At 48.4% G+C, this 17,981-nt stretch overlaps 1 protein-coding gene across 1 annotated transcript in view; it reads right to left on the bottom strand.

The window, feature by feature from the left end:
* Positions 1 to 15,296, bottom strand: part of CYTH1 (cytohesin 1) — a 54,242-nt gene extending 38,946 nt beyond the window's left edge. Inside the window, exon 1 of the mRNA XM_073684100.1 lies at positions 15,141 to 15,296. The gene's annotated coding sequence lies outside the window, so the exon portion shown is untranslated. The remainder of the gene's footprint in view (positions 1 to 15,140) is intronic.
* Positions 15,297 to 17,981: the final 2,685 nt, after the last annotated feature.

Below are 17,981 nucleotides of genomic sequence, written 5' to 3'. Positions count from 1 at the left end.
AGCGGCTTCTCTCATCCACAGCTACACAATTTTGGGAAGGTTTAGAACGTTAGTGCAGGACAACCTGTGGACTACCTGAACGCATAAAGTCTATGGGCAGTGCAGATGTATTTAAAATATATTTTTTCTTAAACGCCGCCGCGCTTCATTAGAAAAATATACCTGGCTGCAATCGTGCTGCCAAGTTCTGATTCATGCTGCCCGCAGTTTGTGCAGCTTGAATCAGATGACAGGTTCCTTTTAAGAAAAGCTTTTGTAATATCGCAGAGGCAGGGCCTCCACCAGGGCATTACTGCCCTTACAGCTGTATGGGGCCCCGTGAGCAGCAGTACAGAGGAGGGAGGGGGGGGACGGGCCCAGTCGGGACCCCCCCTCTTGTCCTTCTGCTCACGCGGCCCCATGCTGTAGCTTTGTGTGGAGCGCCGGGGCGGCGCACACCCCAGAGCTAAATGCCTTCCCGGAGCTGCGCTAGCAGCTCCCTCATATTTCTCCCGACTGCTGGTCAGATGACATGATGTACGCACCGTCAGCTGACCAGAAGTCAGGAGAACCCGGCGGCGTACATTCTCTACTGCAGGGAATCCCTGGAGCGCTCACAACCTTCAACACTGAATGGCCGTGCAGCAGCTCCAAGGGAGTCCCGCCTCCCCTGTGACGCGCTGGTGAAGGTGCATATACGATGAATTATCGCATACGCGCATGCATAGAGCGGGAGCCGTGCCAGGATGCCAGCACAGCTGCAGGGATCGTATGACAGGTATGAAAACAATATTTTTTAAAATTAATTAATGGTCTTGGGGATGAGCACCTGGAGTGTGGGAAAAGCACATGGGGAATTTGGAGTGGAAGGAGGGTGGGAAGAGCACATGGGGAATTTGGAGTGGAGGTAGGGTGAGAAGAGAACATTGGGAGCGGAGGGTTTGAAGAGCACATTGGGAATTGGGAGTGGAGGGTGGGAAGAGAATATGGGGAATTTGGAGTGGAGGGTGGGGAGAGTACATGGAGAATTGGGAGTGGAGGTTTGGAAGAGCACATGAATTGGGAGTGGGGGGTGGGGAGATCATATGATGAATTGGGAGTGGGAGAGAGTAAATAATGATGAATAGAGGGTGGGGGTGGGGAGAGCACAGACATGACATAATGAATTGGGGCACAGGGTGCATGTAAATATAATGAATCAGGGGAGCAGGAGGTACAGAGTAGGGCAAGTTGATGCAGGAGTGTGACTAGTAATAAATTGGGGAAAAGATTACAGGTGCTAATTATATATTTATTAAGTGGGGAAGTGGCTATTTACAGTCAGTGGGGGCACAGTGATGGATTACAATTTAGATTTGGAATGGTGGGTTGCATAATGACTAATTATTAGTGTTGAGCGAGCACTAAAATGCTCGGGCGCTCGAAGCTCGGCCCGAGCTCTCCGTGATACTCAGGTGCTCGACCCGAGCAACGAGCCCAATGTTAGTCTATGGGAGACCCGAGCATTTTTGCGCCGGCACCCCCGGCAGTCTGTAGAAAGCCTAAAAAGTGCCCAAAACGATAGTGACAGTGCTCAAATGACATGGAGACAGCATGGGGATCTCCCCAGGAAGCATTTCTGACCCTCAGGTCACTGCTGTCAACAACGTGGTGAGAGGTATTAAGCCACTTTTACGGGCTCACAATAAAACGTTCAAAAACGAAACTGAAACTTTTCCTGTGAAATATGTTAAGGAACATCCTTTCCAGGGTAAAGACTTGTGTATAAGGTAAAATAAATAGCCAAAAACAAAAATACTCCTCAACACCTTGGGCTATGTTCACAAGTAGCATTTTTTATGCATTTTTGCACTTCTGTATTGCTTTCAACCGTGACAAATGCATTCACCGGGAAATGTAATTTTAACATTTTACAACCTTATCTGGCCATGTGCTGTGTGACACATGCATACAGTGCTGAAAAGACATGGGAACAGCATGGGGAAGACCCCTGGAAACATCTCTGACACCCAGGTCACTGCCTAAAAGTGTGCCCATCAGAAGTGATCCTTGCCGCATCAGAAGATGCAGACATGCAACTATCCCCGTGCAAGTCCTTGTCTATCTGGGATGGATATTAGTCCTCAGAAGGACTGTTTGTTTGATTTTGCGGGCTTTAGAGACCCTACACTACATATTTCGCAGTATAAATCTCTCCCTAGCTCAGCAGCACTCTCCCTACACTGTCTGATCCGGAGTGACTGTGTCCAAGATGGCGGCGCCCGGTTTTAAATACTCGAGGTGACGCTGTGCGGCCAGCCAATCACTGTAATGCCAACAACCAACATGGCTGCGGCATTACAGTGACTGGCTGGCAATCCCTGCATGTTCATTGGCTCTATAAAGAGCGCCAAACATGCAGGGCGGAGACCCGAGCTTCCGCCCGAGTAACCTGAAAATGCTCGGTGCTCAAGTAGTGAGATGCTCGGGCGAGTACCGAGCAGTGTCAAGCATGCTCGCTCAACACTACTAATTATATATTAATGGTGGGTGCACGTCTGTATTCAGCTGTGTAATGTAGAAGTTGGGGAATGTGCTGTAGATAACTGTGTTATTTTATGCAGAGATGAGTCCTGGCTGGAAGAAGTGATAGCGGTCTGCGCTGAATGAAGGAGAAAAGCGAAGATGAAGGACTTCACCTAGAGACGTCACCGGTGAGTCAGTGTATTACATGTACACTGACACTATACACTGTATACTATGTACAGAGCTCCTGTGTATAATGTCACTGGTGATCACTATATTACCTGTACACTTACATTATACACTGTATACCATGTACAGAGCTCCTGTGTATAATGGCACTTATGGTAATATTAGTATTGTGTTTTTTTTATTAATGATCAGTATTATAGTATTCGGTCACTATGTGGTGTTATGTGGTCCAATCATGGTGTGGCGGTATTTGTCCCTTGTATATGGTATTATTCGGTGACAATGTGGTGGTAATATGTGGTCTGGTCATGGTGTGGCGGTTTTTGTTCCTTGTATGTGGTATTATTTGGTCACTATGTGGTGGTAATATGTTGTGTGGTTATGGTGTGGTGGTATTTGATCCTTGTATGTGGTATTATTGGTCATTTTAAAAAATGTATATGACACATCCCCTTAAAGAAAAATAAATAAAAATATACCTAAAAAGAATACTGGATATTTTAAGAAATGTTAGAGTAGAGTAGTGCCCGGCCAGAAGAGTCTACCTTATCGTGATGGCGGCTATAAAAATCTTTTGGCCAAAACAAAAGCTGATGGCTATGTATGTGATCTGGTGTTCACTGGGAACTGGTAATGTGTGATTGGTGAGGACGTGGTGCAGAAGTGGAGTTTTTCCAAAAGTGGGCGGTGGGACTGTAGAAGGTTTGAGGGATGGAGGCGGAGCTGGGGTGGAGCCTAGGCGGAGTCTCAAGGGGGCCCGAAAATTTTGCCAGTATGGGGCCCTGAAATTCCTGGTGGCAGCCCTGGGCAGAGGCATTATATATTGACAGGGTTTACTGCCGTTAGGGAATATTGCTGCCATGAAATCAGTATACTTGTTTTTTAACTGTTTGATTAGGTGTATGGGTCAGAGTAACATCTACATAAATGCCAGGACCCAAAGTTTCTCAGCAGAGCAGCGCTCAGAGCAGCACAGTGCATTCTAGTGCCATCTCTTCCAGGTAAGAAATACATACACACCCTGCCATTCACACAATGTAAAAATAATGTGATTCAACAGACCAGACCATCATCAGTGTTTGCTCCATGGTCTATTTTTGATGTTCATATTCCCATTGTATGCTCTTTTGGCAGTTTACAGGGGTCAGCATGGGAGCTCTAACTGTTCTGCAATTACGCAGCCCTGTATACAGCAAGCTATGTGTTTGACATCTTTCAAACATTTCCAGCATTAAACGGAATCTGTCAATAGGATCAACTCTCCTAAGCAGTCTATATGGGCATGCAGGTCATAGAAAGATGAATAAAATGATACTTGTTATCCGCGATCCGATGTCTTATTCCAGAGAAATATACATTTTTCTTATATGTAAATGAGCTGTTCAGGACTATGGGCCAGACACTGATCTACATGAGAATCTGCCTCCAGAGCTTATTTTAAATGAAAGGTGGTGATACTAGTGTGAGACATGTAATGATTGACAGTCTGCTCTCCTGATCTACATGTCTCACACTAGTAACGCCCCCCTTTTATTTTAAATAAGCTTAAGAGGCAGATTGTCAAGGAAATCTATATTTGGCCCATAGATCCTAATTGCTCATTTACATAATAATGTAATGAATTTCTCAGGCATAAGACTTTGGATCGCAGATATCAACGCATCATTTCATTCAACTTTCTATTACCTGCATATGATCCTACTAACAAATTCCCTTTAACATGTTTAGTGATTTGCACCACACTAGCGTTTCTGTGGGATTGGACAAGTTCATTGCTTGTCACTCCTTTTGTCCACGTTTAATTGGTACTAACCACTCCATACCGGAATACATCATAAGTCGCCTCGGCATTAAATCTAGCCCTTATCAAAGCATAAAGATCCCTAGAGGGGTTGTCCACTACTAGGACAACCCCTTCTCAATCTGAATGTCCCCATGAAAATAAAAAAAACGAATACTCACCTCTCGTGCCGGCGACGGTCCAGTGGTGTCGGCACTCGTGTTCCCTAGGCTCAGGTGCAGTTGTTATGACACGCGAGCCCTGCGCCCAATCAAAGCTGGCGTCAATGTCGCCGCCTTCAGACGTATACATAATCAAGAGGAAGTGAGCACTGTGGCTGCTGTTTCATTGATTGATATTTCAATGTTATTACCGATCTGTGAATGTGCAATCACTACAAAGAACATGATTTAGTCTTTCCAAGGACTGTACATAGTACCAGTGGAAATTGTCACGATTCTGTTGTCTTATTACCAGGGGCTCTTTCCTATCTCTAACGCTAGGGGCGCCCTAGCTATCCCTGCTCCCTAGATTACTTCTGATGGTGAAGATGCTTAGGCCATGTACCTTGCTGAACTCCTGAATCAGCCCTATATCTGTCCCCCAGCCCCACCCAGGAAAGTGGGGAGGAATGGTGTATATACACAAACGACGAAGAACGTACAGGGATAAACAAGGAAGGACATACAGGGATAAATGAAAATGCCAATCATACCAATATGATCTCACAGATAACAGAGAGGAACAACAGATAGAGAAGGAAGGAAAGCCAAATTGGAGAGGATGAGGATTTTCACACAGCCGAAACATCAAGCAACAGTTACAGATCAACATTCCAAACGCCTCTACCAACAACCGACTCCTCCACTCCTCACCAGGCAGTACAAGACTTAAAGGGAACCTGTCATGTCCTGTCTACTATGTAAACTGCCCCCATTGCGTTGTTAGTGATGCAATGTGCATCACTAACACGCTTTTTTCATTTAAATTGGCGCTAATAAGTATATAGCACTTTATATACTTATATCATACCTGCTCGTTCAGTCATAGGGGTGTGATCCTCGCATTGAGTCAGGGCTGGCGCCGCCCACGCATTTGAATTCTGCTCCCGGCTGTAAGTATGGGGCGCTTGCGCTGTATGACCTGGCCAGCCAGCAAAGCCTGCAGCGCTGGGAGCCGCGCAAGCGCTATGACGAGCAGCTCCCCGAGCGTGCGCAGTGAGGCTGTGTAGTTCCGGCAGCACACAGTGAAGCTGGGAATTACACAGCTTGACTGTGCACGCGCGGGGAGCCGCTCGTCACAGCGCATGTGTGGCTCCCAGCAACTGCAAGCTTTGCTGGCTGGCCAGGTCATACTGCGCAAGCGCCCCATACTTACAGCCGGGAGTAGAATTCAAATTCGTGGGTAGCGCCACCCCTGACTGAATATGAGGATCACACCCCTATGACTGAATGAGTCGGTAGGATATAAGTACATAAAGTGCTGTATACTCATTATATTAGCTCCAATTTAAATGAAAAAAGCGTGTTAGTGATGCACATTGCATCACTAACAACGCAATAGGGGCAGTTTATATAGTAGACAGAACATAACAGGTTCCCTTTAACACTGGCAAGCCAAATTGCCAGAGGCGAATATATATAGGACAGAGGAGTGGCCAACACTGAATAGCTGAGATCATCCAAGCTGGGACTTGAGACTCTTAAGCTGAACAGATTAACCCCTGCACTGCTAACAGAAACCTGCACTGTTTAATATGAAGGAGAAGTGCTTCTGATCAGTGCAGGAGTACGTGAAATCAGACAGTGCGGTCTTCTGGCCCTTCTCTGTCGTGGTAAACCCATGACAGAAATGTATTATGTGGCACCCCAGGGGTCTGGTTTTCCACAGTAATGTAATGTTATGTCTGAGAGCAGGTGGGAGGTCCTTTGGTCAGGGATCCTGTGCATGCCACACCTCCTGCCCAGTCTTGGGAGGGGAAGAACTTCCCCTGTATAAACCCGGGGCTGAGGCAGGGTGAGTCAGACAAGGAGAGTGGAGACAAGAAGCAGCATAGGAAACAGCAGAGTTACAAGGAGTCAGGGGCTGGCAGCTGCAGAGCTCGCCCTGACTAAGAAGATTCTTTACCGGACCCGGAGTCCGAGGCTGTGGGGACTAACTCCTACCCAGCAGCAGAATCCGTCAGGCAGGGGATTTCAGGTCCTCTGGCCCAGAAGCCCGAAGGCACGGTCACACGCGTGGGACCAGCACCGCCATCGTGGAGCGGAAGCCATTAGAAGGCCCCGAGTCACCGGCCATACGGGTGAGCACCACACGGTACACTCAGGGACGTGGGCTACTTACATCAGCTTCTAGCAAGGTAGCCAGAAGAGTACAGTCAGTTTGGGAGGCCTACAACTACGCCTGGCCAGGGGAGATCCCATCTGCTCAAAGACTGACCAGGCCCCGTTTGCTAGCAAGTACTCCGGGAGGGTCTGTCGTTGTTACCAGTAAAGACCCTGAACTACACCGTACCGTCTCTGAGTGCTTCCTGCTACCCCCATCATCCACGTCGGCTGCCCTGAGGCCATACCCCTCCCGTTGGGGGTTATACTATCACGCTGCACAATCCTACCACCGACCTCAGCGGTCTGCCCTGCAGCAGCAGCTTCCTGGCTGCACTCAACGGGTGGCGTAGTCATCAACTATTTACTACTAATAGACTGCCGTCTAGTTTGACTCCCTGGGCACGGACCGGGTCACCGCCACGAGACTACAACCCTCCACTGATCCGGCTCCGGGTAGGCTCCCGCGTGCGCAACGCAGCGCGACACAGGCCCAGGGGCGCGTCAACTTTGGCGTAGTCGGCAGGATTTCGTGCCCGCAACCACCGGGTACTGCGTGCCTGAAAAGCAAAGACTGTTCAAACTTACCAGTGGTGAAGATTCCCGCTATCCGTGGAGGTTTCCCGCCATCCGGCGCCATCTTCTACCTTCTTCCCGCCATCCGCGAAGTTTTCCCGCCATCTTCGACCTTCTTCCCGCCATCCGTGGAGTTTTCCCGCCATTGGACGCCATCTTGAGGACGCCGCGCGGGAAGAAGAGGGGCGTGGACTCCGAAAGCGCGCGAGAACTGAAGCCCCGCCTCACGTCCGGACGTTGCGTAAGGTCCTGGAAGGAGCCCAGCAGACGCCGACGTCACAGGAGCGCGACGGAAGGTCCTCAACCCTGACGATCCACTGCGGAGCCGCGGCCTACGGAAGAGGATCATCGCAAGGTAGGCCACGGTCCACTAGGGGGGAGGAAGATGTCGGATACGGAAGAGAGCTTCGCTGCCTCAACCCCCGCCAGCGCCACCGCTGCTGCAGTTATGCCCTTCACCATGCCCTATATCCTGGGAGCAGCTTGGCTACCCCAGTACTCAGGGGAGTCACATACCCTGCATGACTTTAGAGAAAAGCTGGATAGCCTCTTCCAGGTGTACCCCCTCACAGAAGAGCAAAAAGTGAGCATCCTGGTGGCCCAACTAACTGGGGCAGCCAAAAGGGAAGTGAAATCCTGGCCACCTGGGAGGAAGACTGTCGCAGGGATACTAACCCGGCTGAAGGACACCTTTGATACCCGCACCTCAGCCGAGATTAAGCTTAGATTCTACGGGTGCAAGCAGCGAGCGCATGAGAGTATAAGGGACTATGCACTAAACCTACAAGAGGCCCTGAGGGCCATTAAGCAGACTGACCCTGATGGGGTGGGAAACGAGGACAGGCTGTTGACTGAACAATTTATAGAGGGTTTATATTGCAATGCCCACCGAACCCAGTTGCGGGCAATGGCCTTACAGGATCCCCATCTGGACTTTGCACAGTTCAAGGACAGAGCCATCCGGGTGCTCCGAGAACCGGCACCAGGTGGCGTTGTGACCCACAGACGCCCCACTACCACTTACTACCAGGAGGCGGCGCCCTTGTCAGCAGGGCCTGTGGGAGCTGATGCGCAGGCTCTGGACAATGACCCGGCTCCAGACCTACACCATCAGGTCCAAGAGCTAGCTAAGAGCGTTGCTGCGCTAACCCGAACTGTGCAGTCTTTACAGGTTTCCACCCCAGGGAAGATCCAGCTGGCATCCGGACCGGAGGACATCCCGTGGCGTCGACCAAGGAGGACCCCACCGGCCAGAGGAAGACCCAGTGACCGATACAGTGAGGACGGACGACCCATCTGCCGCCGCTGCAATCAACCCGGACATATGGCAAGGTACTGTTCTTTAAACGGGCACAACCTGGGGTAGAGGGCCAACCCCCAGGAAAAAGATCACCAGGCCCATCGAACTGGCGCGACAGATATGTGGGAGGACGTCCAGTCTTGCCTGTGGTACTGGATGGCATTCCCATGAGTGCCCTACTGGACACCGGGTCACAGGTCACCACCATCCCGTACGTGCTCTTCAAGCAGTACTGGAATGACTCGGATATTACCCGCTACCCCGACGACGACTTGAGTATCATCGCCAGCAATGGTCAGCCCGTGCCACAGATCGGATTTAAAGAGGTGACCATCAAAATTGGTAGAGTCGAACTGGCCGCACAGGGACTGATCATTGTAGATATTGATAAACATGAGAGTCACCCAAAAATAACTCTAGGAACTAATGTAATTGAAAATTGTCTTGCAGAGGTGATTTTCCTTTTACAGCAGGTTGCCAAGAATGCCAGCTCCGGCGAGCAGCGGGTGCTCCAGAAAGAGATCCGGGCACTGATGCAACGGCAACAAGTGGAACTCTCCGGCGGTGAGATTGGTAGCGTAAGAATGTGTGACCCTTTTCCTATTGCCATGCCCCCAAAAAGTGAAATGATGATTTGGTGCCGGGCAGCTATTGGTCTGAGAGGTAGAGATTACCAGGCAATGGTAGAACCAGTTTACTCAGACAGTAGGCCCACCATTTTGACAGCACGGGGGGTCGTCAATGTACGCCATGGGAGGGTGCCCGTTCGCATAATAAATATCGGGGAGAGGGAAGTGTACCTGCCCCGGTATGCCACGCTAGCCAAATTATATATCACTAATCAAAATTCTATACAATCTGTGGAACCCTTGCCTCCATCTCACCCGGAGGAAGGTAACGGCTCTAAGAAAGACATGGAGGACTGGTGTCAGCAACTACATCTGGGTACTGACTCCACTCCCTCACATCAGAAACAAGGAGTCTATCGGGTGGTTCAAGAGTATGAGAGAGTGTTTAGTAAACACCCGTTAGACTTCGGGCGAGTCAAGGGGGTAGAACATCGCATCCCCACGGGAGATCATCCTCCCATAAAAGAGAGGTATCGACCCGTACCCCCTGCACATTACCAACACGCCAAGGGGATGCTTAGAGACATGAAGGAGGCTGGGGTAATCCGGGATAGTTGTAGCCCCTGGGCAGCCCCATTAGTTTTAGTCAAAAAGAAAGACAACACCATGAGGATGTGTGTAGATTACCGGAAAATCAACCGTATCACACACAAGGATGCGTACCCCTTACCAAGGATAGAGGAGTCATTGGCTGCTTTAAGATCTGCTAACTTCTTCTCTACCTTGGATCTCACTAGCGGGTACTGGCAGGTTCCTGTAGCAGAGGCAGACCGGGAGAAGACCGCATTCACCACCCCGATGGGACTTAGCGAGTTCACCTGCATGCCGTTCGGACTCTGCAACGCACCAGGAACCTTCCAACGCCTAATGGAGTGTTGTCTGGGCCACAGAAACTTCGAGACGGTCCTGTTGTACCTGGACGATGTCATCGTATATTCCAAGACGTATGAGGACCACCTGAAACACCTGGCGGAAGTGTTCGAGGCTCTGGCGAGTTACGGCCTAAAGGTGAAACCCTCCAAGTGTCACCTCCTGAAACCAAAGGTGCAGTACCTGGGACACGTAGTGAGCGCTGACGGAGTGGCTCCCGACCCTGATAAAATCACCGCAATTAAGGAATGGCCAAGCCCCTCCAGCGTAAAAGAAGTGCGGCAGTTCCTCGGGTTGGTAGGCTACTACCGAAGGTTTATTCCCGGTTTCACCAAAAAGGCAGCACCTATGCAGGACCTCCTGATAGGCCAGTCCCGGAAGGCCAAGAACCAGAAGCCGCCCTTCAAATGGGAAGAGCTGGAAGAAGAGTCCTTCCGCCAGCTGAAGATGGCCCTCACGGGGGACGAAATCCTGGCGTACCCGGATTATAGCCAGCCCTTTATCCTCTACACCGACGCCAGTAACATCGGGCTAGGAGCCGTACTGTCCCAGATCCAGCAGGGGAAGGAACGAGTAATCGCCTACGCCAGCCGAAAACTGCGACCCACCGAAAGGAACCCCGAGAATTACAGCTCATTTAAGTTAGAGTTCCTGGCCGTAGTATGGGCAATCACTGAGCGCTTTAAGCATTACCTCGCTTCTTCCCGGTTCACCGTGTACACGGATAACAACCCGCTGACACACCTGGACACGGCAAGACTCGGTGCCCTGGAGCAGAGGTGGATGGCCCGTCTGTCCAACTACGAGTTCACAATCAAATACCGGGCAGGACGCTCCAATACTAACGCGGATGCCCTGTCCAGGATGCCCAACCTGCCGGACGAAGGAGAAGATCCGGAGGGACTGGAAGAAGTTGAACTCCCTGCGTTCCACCGTCATGGGACTATCCAGTATTCCCACCGGGTAAGGGGTAAGCAGGCTGCTACGTTGAACCCCTTACCCCACTACAACTGGGCGGAAACGCAAGACAGCGACCCTGCCGTCCGACTGGTGAAGGAGATGCTGACTCGGCCGGAGGCTCGCCTTGAACCAGACGCTCCGGAGGAAGCCAAACAACTATGGGCGGAGAAGAGTCGACTATTCCTTTACAAGGGGAAGTTGTGCCGCAGAATGGTCAACTCCCGGACGCATGAACTACTCTGGCAAGTAGTGGTGCCACGAAGAGACGCAGCCATGGTGATGGAGGCATACCACGACGGAGCTGGACACTTCGGGTGGAAAAAGCTGGAGTTCCTGCTGCGCGAGCGGTTCCACTGGGTAGGCATGAGGGGAACCATCGAGAAGTGGTGCAGAGACTGTGGCCCGTGCAATCTGAGAAGGAAGGACCGGGCCAGCCAGAAGACTCCCCTGCAGTCCATCGTCACCCGGCAACCGTTGGAACTGGTAGCCTTGGATCATGTAAAACTGACCCCAAGCAGAAGTGGCTACGTCTACGCGTTAACCATCGTGGATCATTACTCCCGGTTCTTGGTTGTCGTCCCCGTCAAGGACTTAACGGCTCAAACAGCAGCTAGAGCCTTCCAGCAGCACTTCTGCCGTCCACACGGGTACCCGGACCAAGTGCTGACGGACCAGGGACCTGCCTTTGAAGCGGAGGTCTTTCAGGAATTCTGCAATCTGTATGGCTGCCGGAAGATAAGGACGACACCCTACCATCCGCAGACTAATGGACTTTGTGAAAAAATGAACCAGGTGGTAATGGATCTTCTAAAAACGTTGCCCCTGGAAGAACGCAGTCTGTGGCCTGAAAAGTTGCCCGATCTGGTGGACCTATACAACCACATCCCGGTAGGTTCCACCAACTGTACCCCGGCTTACCTAATGAGGGCAAGACCTGGTAAGTTACCTGTTGACCTGGAAATGGGAGTCCTGACCCCCGAGGACACTTCACCAGAAACAGACTGGGACACAGAGAGGCAGCAGCAGTACCGGAGAGTACAGGAGAGCGTGGAGCGAAGTCTCTGTCAGGCTAGGGAAAGACAAGAGAAAACTTACAACCAGTATGCTCCCGCTGTTCCCCTGGTACCCGGAGAGCAGGTCTTGAAGAGGAAGAGACGGCTCCACAAGTTGGACGACCAGTGGGAGAAGGACCCGTACACCGTACTGCCCTCAAGCCACGAGAACCCGAAGGTCTGTACCATCAGTAAAGACGGAGGGGAAACCACAGCCATTGTATCCCGGGACCACCTGAAGAAGTGTCCCGAACAACTGAGGAACCCTGAAGAGGAACAAGAAGACCATCGACCCGTGGGAGAAAGGGAAGATATGGTTAGTACCGTGCTCGGGGACTTCCCTCGGTCTTGGACTCAAGTCAATGGTGCAGTTGTGGTACCCGTACTCACCTTCCTCCAACCATCATCCCAAGAACCTACGGAGCAACGGGTAGAGCTGGAAGAACAGCCGGTCCAGGAGGCAGAAGACTCCACACGAGTAGAACAGGAGAATCAACCCTCTGCTTATAGTGAGCCTGCCGTACCCCTAGTGAGACAAAGAGCCGGTAGACAGCTGCCCAGTTTACCCTTGACAGCTCCTACACCCTGTAGTTCAGGGCCAGACAGTCAGCTCCGTAGGTCCACTAGGGCCACTAGAGGCCAGTTACCCGCACGCTGGAGAATTTGAAGTGTAAAAATAGTTTTATTTATGTTTATCTGTGTATTGTTGCTTGTGTATAATTTTGTGTTTCCAGTTGTTTTTAGGAAACCTTGGTGGATTTACCGGGAATCCTTGTATATAGTTGGAGCGTAACCCAGGATGGACTAGAGACTGTTAAGGACTCGGGGTAGGACAGACCCCTACCTGGTTACGTCTCCCTGTGTTGGTGAAATGGACACCTTTGCTTTTCTTCAAAGACTGCATCCGGTTGCAGACACGCCGTAACCATCTTATGTGTTTTTCTTATAGTATTGTTATTGTTATACTTTGTTATGTTTTTCTAAATGTGTTTAGTCCCGGAGTACTAAATTTCACTAGGGGGGAATGTGGCACCCCAGGGGTCTGGTTTTCCACAGTAATGTAATGTTATGTCTGAGAGCAGGTGGGAGGTCCTTTGGTCAGGGATCCTGTGCATGCCACACCTCCTGCCCAGTCTTGGGAGGGGAAGAACTTCCCCTGTATAAACCCGGGGCTGAGGCAGGGTGAGTCAGACAAGGAGAGTGGAGACAAGAAGCAGCATAGGAAACAGCAGAGTTACAAGGAGTCAGGGGCTGGCAGCTGCAGAGCTCGCCCTGACTAAGAAGATTCTTTACCGGACCCGGAGTCCGAGGCTGTGGGGACTAACTCCTACCCAGCAGCAGAATCCGTCAGGCAGGGGATTTCAGGTCCTCTGGCCCAGAAGCCCGAAGGCACGGTCACACGCGTGGGACCAGCACCGCCATCGTGGAGCGGAAGCCATTAGAAGGCCCCGAGCCACCGGCCATACGGGTGAGCACCACACGGTACACTCAGGGACGTGGGCTACTTACATCAGCTTCTAGCAAGGTAGCCAGAAGAGTACAGTCAGTTTGGGAGGCCTACAACTACGCCTGGCCAGGGGAGATCCCATCTGCTCAAAGACTGACCAGGCCCCGTTTGCTAGCAAGTACTCCGGGAGGGTCTGTCGTTGTTACCAGTAAAGACCCTGAACTACACCGTACCGTCTCTGAGTGGTTCCTGCTACCCCCATCATCCACGTCGGCTGCCCTGAGGCCATACCCCTCCCGTTGGGGGTTATACTATCACGCTGCACAATCCTACCACCGGCCTCAGCGGTCTGCCCTGCAGCAGCAGCTTCCTGGCTGCACTCAACGGGTGGCGTAGTCATCAACTATTTACTACTAATAGACTGCCGTCTAGTTTGACTCCCTGGGCACGGACCGGGTCACCGCCACGAGACTACAACCCTCCACTGATCCGGCTCCGGGTAGGCTCCCGCGTGCGCAACGCAGCGCGACACAGGCCCAGGGGCGCGTCAATTACATTTGATGAAAATACATATTTAGGCTGAAGTATAGGAAAGGGTTCTTTACAGTTATGGTGAAGCTTTGCAATGACCTACCATAAGAGGTAGGAATAGTAGCCCATCAAACATCAGAAACAACAGGACCACCTATGGGCTTTTTTTCTGTCTCTACCTTCCTGATTATTGTTTCACCATAAGCACTGCAGAACCTCTATATAAAGAGTGAGTCAGATGTTACATCAGTCAGATACCTGTTGGCACAAGAGAAGGAAGTTCTTTCAGTGGTAATCTTTGACTGATTTAGCAGGAAGAGAAATATACTGGCTACGTAGCAGTACTCATCTCTATAATTATTAGGTCCTCACAAAAGAAGGTGATGTTTATACAAAAATTTCCATTGATGTGTGCTATAAACACTGACATTTCTCAATGAGGATAATAAGCAAAAGCAAATTAAAAATAGTCACGAATAATAGGCACAAGGATGTCAGGATGAAGAGTTAGTGGTGTCACAGGACAGTTCACAACGATGTCACTGTACAGGAATTATTTAGGCAGTGATGTCACAGCCCAGGAATAAAAATTCCTGTTCACATCTCCTCTTTGCTCTGTAGCATTTATGTTGGCTATCACAGTATCCTGTAATAAAATGTATATGCTTAATGAATGCCATAATAACCCATGCGGTATGAAAGCCACTGAACGGCATCAATGATCAGCTTACATTAAACATATGCACCAGGAAGCTTCAGTGATGTCGCTGTCAGCATATGGTCAGTTATCACTGGAGCTTTCATAGTTAATGCTGCAATGGAAGCCACTGATTACTGCTTCACAGCATGTTAATTTGTGCAGTGTATTTCACTCCGGATTTTCTGGTGCAGTAAAGTCTACAGCAGATCAGTCCAATGTGAACATACCCTTAGAAGCTGCCTGTGTTTTTCAATGGAATGGCATTTATTATAAGTTTGAAAGCAAACATTTACCTTACCTTTTAGAAACTCCACGTTATATTTAAGTTTGAGGAACCCCGTCAGCACTTCACATTCCTCTTCTTTCTTTGCCAATTACTGCAGAGCCTGGCAAACAACCACAGGCAATTGGTGTTTGTTTCTCACATTGTGTTAACTAACAATTGCTAGTTTGCAGATAACTGGAATCTTGTGTCAGAAAATGAGGAAGGACAAAATATTAATTAATAAACATATTGTGAACAGTGTTTCATTTCCCCCAATTTTTTTTGCCTTGTCAGTTTCTCATGATGTTAAATAAGTTTTCTGGGATATTCAGCTCTTCAGTGCATGATGCATGGCAGTATAACCCCTGGGAACCCAACGGATAAGTAGAGTATCCTATGTCAGAAGTATCTGGCACTGTAACTTCCATACAAATGACAGTTGTTAAAGTTGTTGCCCATAACAATCTGTTCAGCTTTCATTTTATCAGTAGAGGGGAACTTTTGTTTTTTTGTGGGTTGCATTAGTGTTGTGCATGAGTGGGTTCAAAGTGCTGTATTCAATTCAACAAAGAATTGTGATGGCGCAAGCTCATTTACAGAAGCAGATAGCTTTGCTTGGTACAGCAAAAGCATGGAACATGGTTTGTTTCAAAAGTCATGAAACATGGGATCTTTGGCGATGCCAAATAGTAGACAACAATGCGTTCTGACACCCGTTATTTTTTTCACAGTTATGAGTTTTATGTGTGGATTTTCTCTATAGAATTGCATTAGATGTAGAAAATCTGCAGGTAAAAACCGCATATGCGTGTGTAGCCTGTTTCCGCTACACTAAAAATGCATGTAATTCACATATGACTGTATCAATGAAGTTTTATCAAAGCAAACCACCAGGAAATATAAAACATGCGCTTTATTTAAAACATGACATATCAAAAATAAATCACAGCACCAAAAGTGAAATAAAAATGCATTTAAAATGCAAAGAACCTAATTTATCTAATAGATGCAGAAATGCTGCAGAAAATCTGCATCATCAAAAACTTACCAAATACTCATCGTGGGAACGTTCTGCAACAGACTGATATACTGTGCTTAGTTACAGTAGTGTTCAAAATAATAGTAGTCCAATATGACTAACCAGAATAATCACTGTTTTTGGTATAGATTATATTAACACGTCTAAACAATTTACCAGTTGGTGCAGTAGATTCTAAGAAAACCAACAGACTCCGCATTCATGATCTGCATGTTTTTGAGTCTATGTATTTGAACAATTAATTGAAAGGGGTGTGTTCAAAGTAATAGCAGTATGGAGTTCAATTAGTGAGGTAAATCATTCTGTGAAGAAACAGGTGTGAATCAGCTGGCCCTTATTTACGGGTGAAGCCACCGTTTGAGACATTGGTCAGAAGAAAAGCGTACTTTGATTAAAAAGTTGATTAGAGAGGGTAAAACTTATAAAGAAGTGCAGACAATGATAGGCTGTTTAGCTAAAATGATCTCCAATGCTTTCAAATGTAAAACAAAACCAGAGAGACGTGGAAGAAAACGGGAGACTACCATTCGAATGGATCGAAGAATAGCCAGAATGGCAAAGGCTCAGCCAATGATCAGCTCCAGGATGATCAAAGACAGTCTCAAGTTACCTGCGAGTACTGTGACAGTTAGAAGACGCCTGTGTGAAGCTAATCTCTTAGCAAGACGTCCCTGCAAAGTCCCACTGTTAAAAAAAAAAAAAAAGACATATACTGAAGCGGATACAATTTGCCAAAGAACACATCAACTGGCCTAAAGAGAAATGGAGAAACATTTTGTGGACTGATGAAAGTAAAATTGTTCTTTTAGGGTCCAAGGGCCGCAGACAGTTCTTCAGACGACCCCCAAACTCTGCACTGAAGCCATAGTACACTCTGAAGACGGTGAAGCATGGTGGTGCAAGCTTCATGATATGGGCATATTTCTCTTACTATGGTGCCGGACCTATTTATCGCATACCAGGGATCATGGACCAGTTTGAATGTATTAAAATACTTGAAGGGGTCATGTTGTCTTATGCTGAAGAGGATATGGCCTTGAAATGGGTGTTTCAACAAGAAAACGACCCTAAACACACTAGTAAACAAGCAAAATCTTGGTTCCAGTCCAACAAAATTGAGGTCATGGAGTGGCCAGCCCAATCCCCGGACCTTAGTCCAATAGAACACTTGTGGGGTGACATCAAAAATGCAGTTTCTGAGGCAAAGCCAACAAATGGCATAAAATTCTGGGATGTAGTCAAAGCATCCTGGGCTGGAATAACAGATGACAGGTGCCAGAAGTTGGTTGACTATATGCAACATAGATGTGAACCAGTTCTAAAAAACTGTGGGTATACAACTAAATATTAGGTTAGTGATTCACAGGAATGCTAAATCCTCAAAAAAAAGAATACATATTGTGAGTTTGTAAAGACAGATGCAGACACTGCTATTTTTTAGTACAGCCCAATGTTCATTTTTTGTTATTTTCTGTAAAGTAGTTAAAAATTATATACATTTCTCTTCATGTTTTCAATTAGAAAACAGTGTGCAATGTTCCCAATGCATGAAAATAAACACTAGGATGAATATTTTGTGCTTAAATCATGTTTTTGAACACACTGCTATTATTTTGAACACTACTGTACTATTTTGGGAAAAATAAATTTATTAGAACTGTATCATACTATATCAGATCATTAGATCAATTTTTGAATGTGCGGTCCATGTCCCTTTTTCAGCACACTGTATTATACTGTGGTTGCATAGATCCTCTCACTATGCTTCCCGGTTTAGTCTTCTGAAGGGGGGAAACTTTCTTCCCAACCATAAACGTGGCAACCAGATTTGTTCC

The sequence above is a fragment of the Phyllobates terribilis genome, unplaced genomic scaffold (genome assembly GCF_046119375.1).
Source record: "Phyllobates terribilis strain yellow unplaced genomic scaffold, ASM4611937v1 Scaffold_5__5_contigs__length_657084704, whole genome shotgun sequence".
NCBI classification, from domain to species: Eukaryota; Metazoa; Chordata; class Amphibia; order Anura; family Dendrobatidae; genus Phyllobates; species Phyllobates terribilis.
This window is presented reverse-complemented; position numbering and strand designations above follow the sequence as displayed.